The sequence below is a fragment of the Hyla sarda genome, chromosome 4 (genome assembly GCF_029499605.1).
Source record: "Hyla sarda isolate aHylSar1 chromosome 4, aHylSar1.hap1, whole genome shotgun sequence".
Classification (NCBI taxonomy): Eukaryota; Metazoa; Chordata; class Amphibia; order Anura; family Hylidae; genus Hyla; species Hyla sarda.
In genome coordinates, this window is record NC_079192.1 from 61,626,600 (window position 1) to 61,643,868 (window position 17,269).

Here is a 17,269-nt window from a genome sequence, read left to right on the forward strand (position 1 = left end):
CCAGGACTATTCATCTACATCGAATCTCCATTGACTTCCCTAATGTCATTAACTCATGTGTGGCTAAGACTCTATTCCGATCTGATATACCGTGCCTTAAAGGGGTACTCCGGCACTAAGGATAGGGGATAAGATGCCTGATCGCAGGGGTCCCGCCGCTGGGGACCCCCGTGATCTTGCACGCAGCACCCGTTAGAATCAGTCCCCAGAGCACGTTCGCTCCAGGTTTGATTACTGGAGATCTCGGGGGCCGGAGCATTGTGACATCAGGGCCCCGCCCCTGTGTGACAGCTGTCACGCCCCCTCACATAGGCTTTCATTCAGGGGGTGGAGCAAGGCATCACACGGGGGCGGGGCCGTGACATCACAATGCTCCGGCCCCCGTGATCGCCAGTAATCAGACCCGGAGCGAACGTGCTCCGGGTACTGATTCTATAACGGGGTGCTGCGTGCAAGATCACGGTGGTCCCATGCAGCGGGAGCCCCGCGATCAGGCATCTTATCCCCTATCCTTTGAATAGGGGATAAGATGTCTTAGCGCAGGAGTACCCCTTTAAAGGGGTATTCCAGGAAAAAACTTTTTTTTTCTATATCAACTGGCTCCAGAAAGTTAAAAAAGATTTGCAAATGACTTAATCCTTCCAATAATTATCAGCTGCTGAAGTTGAGTTGTTCTTTTCTGTCTGGCAACAGTGCTCTCTGCTGACATCTCTGCTTGTCTCGGGAACTGCAAAGAGTAGAAGAGGTTTGCTATGGGGATTTGCTTCTACTCTGGGCGGTTCCCGAGACAGGTGTCATCAGAGAGCACTTAGACAGAAAAGAACAACTCAACTTCAGCAGCTCATAAGTACTGAAAGGATTAAGATTTTTTTTATAGAAGTAATTTACAAATCTGTTTATCTCTCTGGAGCCAGTTGATATATATAAAAAAAGATTTTTTTTCCTGAATCACCCCTTAAAACAAAGCAATACAAAACTAGTAGGAAAATAATATAGAAAGAATTTGTTGACCGCCCCCTTCCCATGATGTGATTTGAATATGCTGGTCCCCAATACAAAACATTTACAGGGCCCCCAGCTGTAATAGCACTGGTCTACTCCTATAGACAAGAGGGACCTTAAAGGGGTACTCCGGTGGAAAACCTTTTTTTTAATTTTTTTTATTTTTTTAAAGTTAAACAGATTTGTAAATTACTTCTATTAAAAAATCTTAATCCTTCTAGTCCTTATTAGCTGCTGAAAACTACAGAGGAAATTCTTTTCTTTTTGGAACACAGAGCTCTCTGCTGACATCACGAGCACAGTGCTCTCTGCTGACATCTCTGTCCATTTTAGTAACTGACCAGAGCAGCATATGTTTGCTATGGGGATTTTCTCCTACTCTGGACGGTTCCTAAAATGGACAGAGATGTCAGCAGAGAGCACTGTGCTCGTGATGTCAGCAGAGAGCTCTGTGTTCCAAAAAGAAAATAATTTCCTCTGTAGTATTCAGCAGCTAATAAGGACTAGAAGGATTAAGATTTTTTAATAGAAATAATTTACACATCTGTTTAACTTTCTGGCACTAGTTAATAAAAAAAAAAAAAAAGGTTTTCCACCGGAGTACCCCTTTAATGGTCCCACAGGCTCCTGGGCACCCTCCCCACCCCTGTCCATTAGTATCTTGGTATGGCCAGTGTCTTTCTGGGGACATTAGCATCAGCTTTGTTAAGAAATTTGGCAGCAAGTGTTCAACTCCCCAGTAGTGCCCCTGCAGGCGAAATGAAGCATTGCGTAGTGGCCTTAATACAGTGGGGCAAAAAAGTATTTAGGCAGCCACCAATTGTGCAAGTTCTCCCACTTAAAAAGATAAGAGAGGCCTGTGATTTACATCATAGGTATACCTCAACTATGAGAGACAGAATGAGAAAAAAATCCATAAAATCACATTATTATTTTTAAAGAATTTATTAGCAAATTATGGTGGAAAAAAAAGTATTTGGTCAGCTACAAACAAGCAAGATTTCTGGCTCTCACAGACCTGTAACTTCTTCTTTAAGAGTCTCCTCTGTCCTCCACTACCTGCATTAACCCCTTGGGGACGGAGGTTTTTCCAGTTTTTGCACTTTCGTTTTTTCCACCTTACCTTTTAAAATTGCGCCACCAATTCTACTGTGTAATGACATCAGTCATTTTACCCAAAAATCTACAAAAAAAAAAAAATTCATTGTGTGACAAAATTGAAGAAAAAACGCCATTTTGTAACTTTTGGGGGCTTCTGTTTCTACGCAGTACATTTTTCGGTAAAAATGACACCTTATCATTATTCTGTAGGTCCATACGGTTAAAATGATACCCTACTTATATAGGTTTGATTTTGTCGCACTTCTGGAAAAAATCATAATTACATGCAGGGAAATTTATACGTTTAAAATTGTCATCTTCATTTTTTTGCGCTGTGATCTGAAGTTTATAGCGGTACCATTTATGCATTGATCGGACTTTTTGATCACTTTTTATTCATTTTTTACTTTGGAATTTTTTTTCGCGTACGCCATTGACAGTGCGGTTTAATTAACGATATATTTTTATAAATCGGACATTTCCACACACGGCAATACCAAATAGGTTTATTTCATTATACATTTTTTGGGGAATATGATGGACTTTTTTTTATTTTTACGTTTACGCCGTTCACCATAATGGATAATTAAAATTATATTTTGATAGTTCGGACATTTACGCATGTGGTGATACCAAATAGGTTTATTATTATTATTTTAATTTTACGCTTTTTGGGGTTAAAATGGGAAAAAGGGACGTTTTACATTTTTATTGGGGGAGGGGATTTATTTATTTATTTATTTTTTACACTTTTTATGTTCCCATAGGGACTATTTATTGCAATCACTTGATTGCTAATACTGTTCAGTGCTATGCATAGGGCATAGCACTGATCAGTATTATCGGTGTTCTTCTTCTCTGATCTTCTCGATTTCAGACCAGAGCAGAAGACCCCTGAAGACAGCTGGAGGCAGGTGAGGGGACCTCCAGCCGCCATGCTGGATGATCGGATACCCTGCGACAGCGCTGCGGGTGATCCGATCATCCATTTTAAGTGCCGCACTGCCGCAGATGCCGTAATCTGTATTGATCACGGTATCTGAGGGATTAATGGTGGACATCGGCATGATTGCTGATGTCCACCTTTACCGGCAGGTCCCTGGCTTCTGACAGCAGGCGAGACCTGCAGCGCATGACGCCAGCAACGTAAATGTACATCATGGTGCGTTAAGTACCACCGCATTTACGTCCATTGTCATTAAGGGGTTTTAAAGGCATACTCCAGCATCTGGAACATTTAGTTCCGAACACTGGGTGCAGGCTGCGGGGGTGGGGGGGTCGTGATGAAACACCACACCCCCTAAATGCAAGTCTATGGGTGGGGGCGTGATGACAGCAATGCCCCCTCCCATAGACTTGCATTGAGGGAGCGTGGCTGTGATGTTCCGGACGCTGGGGCAATGGAGTAGTGCCCACCACTACACCAAAGTTGCCTACTAACCTGAATGAGTTGTCCTGTATACTAGGCATAACTCTATGAAAAGCATTTAGAGGTAACAGTGAGCTGTTCCATAGTCCTGATCCGACTGCAGCGGATATATATATATATATATATATATATATATATATATACAAATGTAGATTGGAGGGTAGGAAAACGACTTTACTGTGCGCTACTCTATCTTTGGGCAGGAAGAGCTTGCACCATGGTGAGATGCAGAAGACAGGTCAGCTTTTTTTCAAATTAAAACCATAGGACACTACATATTTGGGCACTAGCGTGCGCCTTCCTCTGGTCCTCTGTAAACAGGTTTGTTTTCCTACATGACCCCGTTCTCGAGTTACGCCCTAAAATCCAAATAAGTGCTTTGTTGCACTGGGGGCATTCCTAGCTGCTGTATAGCTGCTGTATAGGGCAACTTTATACAGGTAGCATGCCTATTTATGGTGGACCTAAAAGGGGCGCCCACTTGCATTGTCCTAAATTCTAATTCAATAAAGCTAATTTGTTTCAAAAACAACACCACACCTGTCCTCAGGTTGTGTGTGGTATTACTACTTGGTGCCATTTACTTTAATGGAGCTGAGCTGCAATACTACGCACAACCTGAGGACAGGGGTGGTGCTGTTTTTGGAAGAAATCAGCAGTTTTTTTTTTTTTTTATCCTGGACAACCCCTTTAAACATGCACCAAAAATTTTTTATGATCACTGACTCATATGGTTTTTGAAAATGGGTTTTGTAGACCAGAAAGCCACTAATCTGAGGAACAGCAGTGTAGAAGAAACAGCAGTGCTGAGAAACTAAGAATTGCGCAAATAACAGGATGCCAGATAGAAGACACAATGGTCTTGTCTTATAATGGACAGTGACAATATCGTGTCATTTGTGGCTGATGAAATTTGGTTATTTGTGGTTTTGGATGGTTTTCGGAGAGGTATCACAGCACACAAAGGAAACAGATCATCGCTTTGCTTGTATCTCAAGTGGGAATCACATACGGACGTGTTATGTCTTCTTGCCTTAAATGTCCCCAGCAGAAAAGTCATTTGTGTCAACACGACTTTACTTCCTATTTTGAGGAAAATGAAGTCAGTTCCAGACATAGCGCATTTATCTTTAGCGGAGGAACTCTCTCACAGAGCCGCAGCATCGCAGTCATGTTAACACTGTATAAACAAACACAGCTGAGGTGTTTCCGAATCCTTATGCTTCTTGGTGATACACAGCGCCAGTATTATCTAAATGCAACGATCGGTTCTACCTGTCAGTGGATGAAAACCCTTTTCTTTGTTTTCCAACTTTAAAAGCAGCACAAACACAATCTGCAACAGACCAATTTGACCTGTCTAAAGCTTAAAAAATAAAAAATCTAAATAATGCAGTTCTAAATCTTCCTTTAGGGTGCGTTCCCACAGGGCGTATACGCAGCGTATTTGACTCTGCGCAAATTTTACGGCAGCAGCGGGAAATACGCTGCGTATCCCTTGCTCACTATACACACAGGGCTTTCCGGCGGCAGCTCTATGTGCGTAGTGAGTTTTGGAGGCGGGGCCGTGTGCCAGCGTGTCTGTGATGCGCGACCCCGCCTCCAAAACTCACTGCACACATAGGGCTGCCGGCGGAAAGCCCTGTGTGTATAGAGAGCGAGGAATACGCAGCGTATTTCCCGCTGCTGCCATAAATTTTGCGCAGCGTCAAATACGCTGCGTATACGCCCTGTGGGAACACACCCTGAGGGTACGTTCACACGAGCGGATCCACAGCGTACTTTACGCTGAGGATCCGCCGCTGAAGGACCCTCTGTATTCTGCCTTCACATGTGCCTGCTCGTAGCGGTAATACGCCCCTACGTGCAGACACACTGAAACGATGTGCGAGTCGCCGCGCATGCGCGGTGTACTCGCGCACATCGCAGCCGCTCCCCCTGTTCAATGAGCCAGGCCGAGAGCTGCCGCGATGTGCGGGTATGCTGCGCATGCACGCCACGACTCGCACATCGTACTGTGTCTGCTCGTAGGGGCGTATTGCTGCTACGAGCAGGCACATGTGAAGGCAGAATACAGAGGGTCCTTCAGAGGCAGGTCCGCAGCGAAATCCGCAGCGAAAATCCGCTCGTGTGAACCTACCCTTAGGGTAGGTTCACAGATACACAGGAACTGCAGATTAGAAGCTGTGCTCAGTCATTTAGTTTACATTGAAATCTGCAGCAGAAAATCCTGCGCATCAAATCCTGTGCATCAAATCTGCGTATGTCTGAATGTGCCCTTAAAGGGGTACTCCAGTGAAAAACTTTTTATCGACATGGAGAGAGATTTATCAAAACCTCTGCAGAGGAAGAGTGGTGCAGTTGCCCATAGCAACCAATCAGATTGCTTCTTTCATTTTCCACAGGCCTCTTTAGAGGCCTGTGGAAAATGAAAGGAGCGATCTGATTGGTTGCTATGGGCAACTGCACCACTCTTCCTCTGCACAGGTTTTGATAAATCTCCCCCATGGTGCCAGAAAGTTAAACAGATTTGTAAATTACTTCTATTAAAAAAAAAATCTTAATCCTTCCAGTACTTATTAGCGGCTGAATACTACAGTGGAAATGGTTTTCTTTTTGGAATACAGAGTTCTCTGTTGACATCATGAGCACAGTGCTCTCTGCTGACATCTCTGTCCATTATAGGAACTGTCCAGAGCAGCATATGTTTGCTATGGGGATGTTCTCCTACTCTGGACAGTTCTTAAAATGGACAGAGATGTCAGCAGAGAGCACTGTGCTCGTGATGTCAGCAGAGAGCTCTGTGTTCAGAAAAAGAAAAGAATTTCCTCTGTAGTATTCAGCAGCTAATAAATACTGGAAGGGTTAAGATTTTGAAACAGAAGTAATTTACAAATCTGTTTAACTTTTTGGCACCAGTTGTTTAAAAAAAATAAAATAAAATAAAAAAAAAGGTTTCCACCGGAGTACCCCTTTAAAAAGGCGCATTACTTTTTGGAGAGGTACTGCTACTTTGCTTTAGCAGTTAGCAGGGGGTACAGTGCTATGCGCATCAGATATTAGTAATATGCCACCAATGTCAATACACACTGGGGGAGATTTATCAAAACCTGTGGAGAGGAAGGGGGGGGGGGTTGTATTTTAGGCTTGGGGACTGTATTATTATAGGGTTTGGACTTCGTACATATGCTAAGGTCTGAATGTATTTTAGCCATTGTACTTATTTTGGGGTCTGAGGTCTGTGTTTAGATATAAGAAATAGAGTTCAGTACATGGGACACCGATCTGATCAATAATGTCACTTGTCTTTTCTATGATAATGTATAGGTACATCCACCACCATCAATGCAACGGCCAACATGTCCATATCGGACTTTATTCTGCAGACATGAAGTAAGTAGCTTTAGTTGTATGGATGCCAAATTGCCTTGAGCTTCCTGGCCGGTCAGGATATTGGTGGTCATTATGGAAATGGAGAGGCTGCAAACAGACACAGAATTCCCCACAGATTTACAGCTGGCAATGGCCCATCATTATGTATGTCTACATGGCATATTAGCTATTGAATTGCTGCTGTTTATTACCTTTAGCGAAGGGGATAGACCTTTCCAACTGTTAAAGGGGTACTCCGGACTAATAGAAATGTTTTCAAACCAACTGGTGTCAGAAAGTTATACAGTTTGGTAAATAACCTCTATTTAAAAATCCTAATCCTTCCAGTACTTATCAGCTGCTGTTTGCTCCGGCGGAAGTTGTGTAGTTCTTTCTAGACTGGCCACGGTGCTCTCTGCTGACAACTCTGTCCATGTCGGGAACTGTCCAGAGCAGGAGAAGTTCACAATGGGATTGGCTCCTGCTCTGGACAGTAAGATCTCATCCCTACTCAGGGCCAGATTAAGGCTGCCTAGAAGACGGAGCACTTCACTATGATGGGGCCCCCCAAACACACACCCCCCAGACAGCCTCCCTCCCACTGAGATTTGTTGCCAGAATAGACCGGAAATAGGACCGGGCATAGTAGACAATGCTGTCCTTTTTGGAATGTTTTTTTTTTATTTGGTGGCCATTAAAGGGGTACTCCGGTGGAAAACTTTTTTTTTTTTTTTTTTAAATCAACTGGTACCAGAAAGTTAAACAGGTTTGCTAATGACTTCTATTAAAAAAATATTAATCCTTCCAGTACTTATTAGCTGCTGAATACAACAGAGGAAATTCTTTTCTTTTTGGAACACAGAGCTCTCTGCTGACATCATGATCACAGTGCTCTCTGCTGACATCTCTCTGTCCATTTTAGGAACTGTCCAGAGCAGCATATGTTTGCTATGGGGATTTTCTCCAAGTACTGGACAGTACCTAAAATGGACAGAGATGTCAGCAGAGAGCACTGTGCTCATGATGTCAGTAGACAGCTCTGTGTTCCAAAAAGAAAAGAATTTCCTCTGTTGTATTCAGCAGCTAATAAGTACTGGAAGGATTAAGATTTTTTGATAGAAGCCATTTACAAATCTGTTTAACTTTCTGGCACCAGTTGATTTAAAAAAAAAAAAGTTTTCTACCGGAGTACCCCTTTAACCCCTTAAGGACTGAGCCCTTTTTCACCTCAAGGACTCGGCCATTTTTTGCAAATCTGACCACTGTCACTTGAAACATTAATAACTCTGGAATGCTTTTAGTTATCAATCTGATTCCGAGATTGTTTTTTCGTGACATATTCTACTTTAACGTAGTGGTAAAAATTTTTTGGTAACTTGCATCCTTTCTTGGTGAAAAATCCCAAAATTTGATGAAAAATTAGAAAATTTTGCATTTTTCTAACTTTGAAGCTCTCTGCTTGTAAGGAAAATAGATATTCAAAATAATTATTTTTTTAATTCACATATACAATATGTCTACTTTATATTTGCATCATAAAATTGATGAGTTTTTACTTTTGGAAGACACCAGAGGGCTTCAAAGTTCCGCAGCAATTTTCCAATTTTTCACAAAATTTTGAAACTCGCTTTTTTTCAGGGACCAGTTCAGGTTTGAAGTGGATTTGAAGGGTCTTCATATTAGAAATACCCCATAAATGACCCCATTATAAAAACTGCACCCCCGAAAGTATTCAAAATAACATTCAGTAAGCGTTTTAACCCTTTACGGGTTTCACAGGAATAGCAGCAAAGTGAAGGAGAAAATACGCAATCTTAATTTTTTACACTCGCATGTTCTTGTAGACCCAATTTTTTAATTTTTGCAAGGGGTAAAAAGGAGAAAATTTTTACTTGTATTTGAAACCCAATTTCTCTCGAGTAAGCACATACCTCATATGTCTATGTTAATTGTTCAGCGGGCGCAGTAGAGGGCTCAGAAGGGAAGGAGCGTCAAATGTTTTTTGGGGGGCATGTCACCTTTAGGAAGCCCCTATGGTGCCAGAACTGCAAAAAAACCCACATGGCATACCATTTTGGAAACTAGACCCCTCGGGGAACGTAACAAGGCGTAATGTGAACCTTAATACCCCACAGGTGATTCAGGACTTTTGCATATGTAAAAAAAAAAAAATTTTTTTTACCTAAAATGCTTGGTTTCCCTAAAGTTTTACATTTTTAAAAAGGGTAATAGCAGAAAATACCCCCCAAAATTTGAAGCCCAATTTCTCCCGATTCAGAAAACACCCCATATGGGGGTGAAAAGTGCTCTGCTGGCGCACTACAGGTCTCAGAAGAGAAGGAGTCACATTTGGCTTTTTTGAAGGAAATTTTGCTCTGGGGGCATGCCGCATTTAGGAAGCCCCTATGGTGCCAGGACAGCAAAAAAAAACACATGGCATACCATTTTGGAAACTAGACCCCTCGGGGAACGTAACAAGGGGTAAAGTGAACCTTAATACCCTACAGGTGTTTCATGACTTTTGCATATGTAAAAAAAAATTAAAAAATTTACTTAAAATGCTTGGTTTCCCAAAAAATTTACATTTATACAAAGGGTTAAAGCAGAAAATACCCCCAAAATTTGAAGCCCAATTTCTCCCGATTCAGAAAACACCCCATATGGGGGTGAAAAGTGCTCTGTTGGCGCACTACAGGTCTCAGAAGAGAAGGAGTCACATTTGGCTTTTTGAAAGCAAATTTTGCTCTGGGGGCATGCCGCATTTAGGAAGCCCCTATGGTGCCAGGACCGCAAAAAAAAAACCCCACATGGCATACCATTTTGGAAACTAGAGCCCTCGGGGAATGTAACAAGGGGTTAAGTGAACCTTAATACCCCACAGGCGTTTCACGACTATTGCATATGTAAAAAAAATAAAAAATTTTTTACCTAAAATGCTTCTTTTCCCAAAAACTTTACATTTTTAAAAAGGGTAAAAGCAGAAAATACCCCCCAAAATTTGAAGCCCAATTTCTCGCGAGTACGGCGATACCCCATATGTGACCCTTAACTGTTGCCTTGAAATACGACAGGGCTCCAAAGTGAGAGCGCCATGCGCATTTGAGGCCTAAATTAGGGATCGCATAGGGGTGGACATAGGGGTATTCTACGCCAGTGATTCCCAAACAGGGTGCCTCCAGCTGTTGCAAAACTCCCAGCATGCCTGGACAGTCAACGGCTGTCCGACAATACTGGGAGTTGTTGTTTTGCAACAGCTGGAGGCTCCGTTTTGGAAACCGTGGCGTACCAGACGTTTTTCATTTTTATTGGGGAGGGGAGGGGGGCTGTGTAGGGGTATGTGTATATGTAGTGTTTTTTACTTTTTATTTTATTTTTTGTGTTAGTGTAGTGTAGTGTTTTTAGGGTACAGTCACACGGGCGGGGGTTCACAGTAGTTTCTCGCTGGCAGTTTGAGCTGTTGCAGAAAATTTGCGGCAGCTCAAACTTGCAGCCCGATACTTACTGTAATCCTCCGCCCATGTGAGTGTACCCTGTACATTCACATTGGGGGGGACATCCAGCTGTTGCATAACTACAACTCCCAGCATGCACTGACAGACTGTACATGCTGAGAGTTTTAGTTTTGCAACAGCTGTAGGCACACTGGTTATGTATCACGGAGTTTGTGACCTTACTCAGTGTTTCAAAACCAGTGTGCCTCCAGCTGTTGCAAAACTACAACTCCCAGCATGTACGGTGCATGGTGTAAGGTGACTGCTGGGAGTTGTAGTTTGCAACAGCTGGAGGCACACCGGTCGTGAAACACTGAGTTAGGTAAAAAAAAAAAACTCTAAGTTTCACAACCAGTGTGCCTTCAGCTGTTGCAAAACTACAACTCTCAGCAGTCACCGACAGCCAACGGGCATGCTGGGAGTTGTAGTTATGCAACCAGCAGATGCACCACTACAACTCCCAGCATGCACTTTAGCTGTTTGTGCAAGCTGGGAGTTGTAGTTATACAACAGCTGAAGGTACACTTTTCCATAGAAAAAATGTGCCTCCAGCTGTTGCAAAACCATAAGTCCCAGCATGCCCATAAGGGAATGCTGGGAGTTGTGGTGGTCTGCCTCCTGCTGTTGCATAACTACAGCTCCCAGCATGCCCTTTTTGCATGCTGGGAGCTATTGCTAAGCAACAGCAGGAGGCTGTAACTCACCTCCTGCTGTTGCTCCATCGCAGGCTGTCCCTCGCCGCCGCCGTCGCTCCTGGGGCCCCGATCCCAACATGGACGCCGGGGATCGGGGTCCCCAGCACCGGGGGTCGTCTTCCCGCACCCGCTCACGCCCTCCGGAAGAGGGGCGGAGCGGGAGTGACGCCCACAGCAGGCGCCCTGATTGGTCGGCCGGTAATCCGGCCGACGAATCAGGGCGATCGTGAGGTGGCACCAGTGCCACCTCACCCCTGCAGGCTCTGGCTGTTCGGGGCCGTCAGAGACGGCCCCGAACAGCCAGTAATTCCGGGTCACCGGGTCACTGGAGACCCGATTGACCCGGAATCGCCGCAGATCGCTGGACTGAATTGTCCAGCGATCTGCGGCGATCGCCGACATGGGGGGGCATAATGACCCCCCTGGGCGATATGCCGGGATGCCTGCTGAACGATTTCAGCAGGCATCCGGCTCCGGTCCCCAACCGGCTAGCGGTGGGGGCCGGAATTCCCACGGGCGGATGGATACGCCCTGCGTCCTTAAGGACTCGGGATGCAGGGCGTATCCATACGCCCTGCGTCCTTAAGAGGTTAAAATAAAAAGGGCTGCATAGCCTTAAATCACCTCAGTTCAAGTCGCTCTTTCCAGCCATTATGTCTGGAGAGCTTCAGATGAATTGTAGTTTAACAGCTGGAGCCTCAAATTTCAAGTTTCATCCATCATTACTGCAAAACTTAGAAGTAACTACAGCACTGATGGGACAGTCATGAAAATATACAATGATAAAATTACTCACGGAAGAAGTCTTCTCTATTGTTGTTCCTTTTCTTTTCTTCATCATCTGGTCCAGATGCCAGGTCTTCTTCCAGCTACATCTTCCACTGTAAAGTTTGACGCCATGACATCATTGGTTCCTTACTTTGCCAGCTGATTCTTATCTTCTGTATGAAGACAACAATCATTATAACCCTGCCAGACACTGTGCTTCCTGATTATAATATTGCCAGACCTTGTGCCCCCTGTATAATATACTGTCAAACATCATGTGCTCTGAAAATAATACTACAACACAATATGTCTTCAGACCCCTAAGTCCCCCCAGACCCATCTTTTCCCTCATCCTTCAAACTCCTAAGGTCTTGTCCACACTGTGGACATTGAGCGAGCAGAATGTCTGCTTGCAACAGGTCCTGCCTAAGTCATTGGTCGTAGGACCGCTCAGACATGCGCCATTTCACAGACAGCAATTCAGTACAGCAGAATTCTGCCCACAGAATAAACATTTTCATTCTTTGGGTGAACGTCCTTTGACAATTCCGTAGTGTGCACAGAGCAGCAGATTCCCATTGAAAACAAGTGGAATTCGTCTGGCAGAAGTTCATAGTGTGGACGAGCCCCAATTCCCACAGACTCCTCTGACATAGTGGGACGGTCCTGACAGCTATCAGCTGGGACCCGTGGCTAATGGCGGACATCAGCAATTGCGGGGATGCCCAACATTAACCCTTTAGATGCCGGGATCTAAGTTGATTGTGGCATCTAAGTTGTAATAAAAAATTATCCCAGCTTCTTAGTGGAGCTAATCAGGACCACCGCTGTGCATGTAATAGTCCCCTATGGCAGCTAAAAAATAGTGTAAATAAAGTTAAAATGTGAATTAACTAATAAAAAATATTCCTCTTTTCCTATAAAAAAAATATGTAAACAAAAATAAACATAAGCATACACCACTTGCGTAAATGTCTGAACTATAAAAATATAATGTTAATTAAACCACACGGACAATGGAGTATACGTAAAAAAAAAAAAAAACACCAAAGTCCAGAATTGCGTATTTTTGGTCACTTTATATGTCTTTAAAAAATTAATAAAAAGTGTAGTAAAACTACAGATCACGGCACAAAAAATGAGGGCCCACACATCCCCATATATGGAAAAAGTAGGGGTCACAAAAGAATGATTTTAAGCTTACTAATTTTTGCACAAAGTTATTTTATTTTACTAATTTTAAATAAATTATAAAACCTACTGTATATAAATTAATGGAATGGACCTACAGAATGAGGATAAGGTGTCATTTTTACTTAAAAGTGCCCTGCATAGAAACGGAAGCCCCCAAAAGTTTCAAAATGGCAGGGTGTTTTTATTTTATTTTATAAATTACAACTTTTTGTAAGGCAATTAATATGCTTAAAATTTCAATTTCTGATCCCTATAACACTTTTATTTTTCCGTATACGGGGATGTGTGAGGACTTTTTAGCGCCGTCATCTGTAGTTTTTATCAGTACCATTTATTTTTTATTAATTTAGTTTTTTTTTTTTACATATGAAGTTACCAAAAATCAGCAATTCTGGATTTTTTGATATTTTTTTTTTACATTAATACCATTGACCGTGCAGTTATATTTTAATAGTTCAGACATTATACATGCGGCAACACCTCATTTGTTAATTTTTGTTTACATTATTTTAATGGGAAACAGGGGTTGAGGTAAACTTTTATTAGTGTGGGGCTTATTCACTTTTAGCACTAGTTTTGGGTCAGCTGCAGAACCATAGGCTGTGTCAGGGTAGTTCCTAACTACAACTCCAATCATGCCCTGATACACTCTATGGATCTGCAGCTGACCCAAAACAAAACTACAGCTCCCAGCATGTTGCACTATGTAGTAGAATAGTATAGGTTATGGTGCAACATTCTGGGAGTTGTAGTTTTAGGTCAGCTGTGGAGCCATACGCTGTGTCTGAGAATGCTGGGTGATGCAGTTAGTAACTATAACTCTCAGCATGCCCTGATACAGTCATCCACTCTGCAGCTGAGTCAATCCAAAACTACAACTCCCAGCATATTGCACTATACAGTGATATAGTATGGGTTATGGTGCAACATGCTGGGAGTTGTAGTTTTGGGTCAGCTGTAGAGCCATGTTAAGGAATGCTGGGAGTTGCAGTTCCTAACCACAACACCCAGCATGCCCTGATACAGCCTAGGCAGGAGGTCATTCGCAGGAATTATGAATCCTTACTCCCAATTTTAAGTTCCAGTAGTAGGGGGGGGGCTGTAGTGCTGCACTGGTCAGCAGTGGGCCCCCCTCAGGCTCGGGCCCCCAGTCCGCCCCCTGCCACCCCACCCCCGTGCATGGCAGCGGTGAGGCTCCGGGTAAGGTTCCCCTCCTGCAGCACATCAGGAACATGCCGGTGACGTCACGCGCTGTACGTCTGCTGCCTTAAAGCAGCAGTGTCCCTGCCCCAGCTCACTATGCAATGGGCAGCTGTGAGTACACCCTTAAAGGAGTAGTCCAGTGGTGACTCAGTGGTGAGCAACTTATCCCCTATCCTAAGGATAGGGGATAAGTTGCAGATCGCGGGGGGTCTGACTGCTGGGGCCCCCTGCGATCTCCTGTACGGAGCCCCGACAGCCCGCGGGAAGGGGGCATGTCGACCTCCGCACGAGGCGGCAGCCGACACGCCCCCTCAATACAACTCTATGGCAGAGTCGGGGCCCCGTACAGAGAGATCGCAGGGGGCCCCAGCGGTTGGACCCCCCACGATCTCAAACTTATCCCCTATCCTTAGGATAGGGGATAAGTTTTTCACCACTCGACTACCCCTTTAAGAACGGCCAAAGAAGGGGGCCTCGCAGGGGGAGGGGAAATGGAGGGGAACATTTTTTTTCTCTTTAATAAATTGTTTTGGAAGCGGGGCCCCCTTTCTTTCCTGGCCGTGCGGGGCCCGGAGCAGGAGCTCCATAAGCTCCAATGATGATCCGGCCCTGTCCCTACTCATTCTCCTAATTGGTTGGAGCCCCGACTAATTAAAACTTTATTGGGGAGATGTATCAAAACCTGTCCAGAGGAAAAGTTGCTGAGTTGCCCTTAGCAACCAATCAGATCGCTTCTTTCATATTTCAGAGGCCTTCTCAGAAATGAAAGAAGCGATCTGATTGGTTGCTATGGGCAACTCAACAACTTTTCCTCTAAACAGGTTTTGAAAAGTCTCCCCTTATGTCTCTAGGACATGTCAAAAGTTTTTTTAAGTGAAAGTGACACATTATTAAGAACAAGGCTCCACCCAGGATTGCTAAGGCTGACATTACATCCTTTATGGAGTCTTTCAAAAATAGTAAGGGTATAGTATTACATTTTCAAGAAAGCAGGTAACAGCTCACCCCAATCTGTTCTCTCAGCTGTGCAACAGACTGGCCGGTTCCTCCTGCAGTCCCACACAGGAACCCAAAGAACAAGGAAATATCCGGCACCAGTTGGATGAACGTACACTCTTGTTTTATTTGTAGAAAATGTTTACATGAAACAGGTATAAACAGGTAAAATGTCTCTGACGCATTTCACTCGATCCCGAGCGCAGCGCAGGATCAAGTGAAACGCGTCAGGGACATTTTACCTGTTTATACCTGTTTCATGTAAACATTTTCTACAAATGAATGCATTTTACTCCTACAATATATTCCTTTCATCATCGCCATAGTACAATGGAGAAATCAATGGGATATTATTGTCTCCAGTAGGAGTTAGTGAGCCTGTATTTCAGACGGGAACGTTTCCCCGTCTCTCGCTGGAAAGCCCCTTCTTATTCCCTTACTGCATATGCAGAATAAAGAATATCACTTTCCATGTAGCTGACACATTTTACCCTCCAGGCAATTCTTTTTGCAAGGAACAAATCCTGTCACCGGGACTCGTGTTCAGAAGGTGTCACCGTCTCAGCTGCTCATTATTCCTTTTTATTCAGTTTATTCCACATATTGTAGGAAAGAAAATACTTCTCTGTGTCACCGAGTTTATAATCCTGATCTGTTATATCTGTGTCAGCCAGAAAATACCCCATAAACTGTGAGCATAGTCACTCTCCCCAGCTGTACTCAGATAGGGAGTGTGTGGGTGTCTGGTTTAATATTGGTCATTTGCCTTCCTAATCGTAAGATTTTTTTACGTAGAAGGTTTATTGACAGGCGTCCTTCAGGGTAGCGCAGGTTTTGCAAACACTGCAATGTTCCTTATAACCAGCATAGAACTCTCCTTTCCCCAGTGTAACATCAATGTGGCAAGTAGTCAATGACCCAACACCCTAACTCTCTCAATGAATTACAACCCAACTCTAAATTGGGCCATATATTAAAATAATTATTTGATACTCTTTTCAAAGTATTTCCCAAAAAATTATACAGCATGTTATATGTTGTAAGTTCATAAATGGTCACTGTCTTTTCACATAACGTCCCTCCATTTGATAGCAGATGGGATTCCTAACATATTTGTCAATCACTTTATTTACCAAATATGACTTCTTACCCTACAAAAGAAAAGTCCTATCAGCCTTCGGCCACAAGATGTCTCACTTTACTGCTGTCCACTGCCTGTTGTTAGGGAAAATCTGTCTCTAGTAACAGGTAGAGCAGGACAGAACACAAAATACCTATATTGAGACCACTCATGGAGATGCAAATAGATTTCACATCCTGGAGCAGGGGCTCCCCTCTTGAGTTTACCAGTCAAACTGGTAGGGTAGCACAGCAGGTCCATACCCTTTGGTGTCAAAAAGTATTTAAACTTACTAATATAGTGTTATTAGCCATAGCACACAGATCTCTTCATATCAGCTGTGCTCTCTCACTTGTAGCTGTGACGTCACATCACACTCTCTGAAAGCAGAGCTTCCATACCTACTCCCCCCTACCCTTCTGTCTGCTCAGGACAAGACCATTGATGTGAAGAGGGGGAACTCATATTATTGCTCATAAGATTGTAAGACATCAGAAAGACTTTACCAGGTAAGACAGCAGTGAGCCTGTTCTGATGGAAATTACTGTGACTGAGAAAGGCTTCCTACTGCCTTAAAATCTATTGGTCAGTAATAAAAGCCCCCCTCTTTACATCACTGCCCATGTCCTGAGCAGACAGGAGGAAGGGGGAAGGAGAGACATGAGCAGGTGGCTGATGAGAGCCTGACGTAATGTCACAGCTATACGTCAGACAGCTCAGCTGATAATGGAGAAATCTGTGCACTATAGCTAATAACATTATATCATTAAGTTGCTTTATTATACTTTTTGACACCATAGACAGGCTGTTTCTTTAGCCTGACAACCCTTTTAATAGAACTGAGCTGCAATACCACACACAACCTGAGGACAGGTGTGGTGTTGTTTTCAGAAGAAAA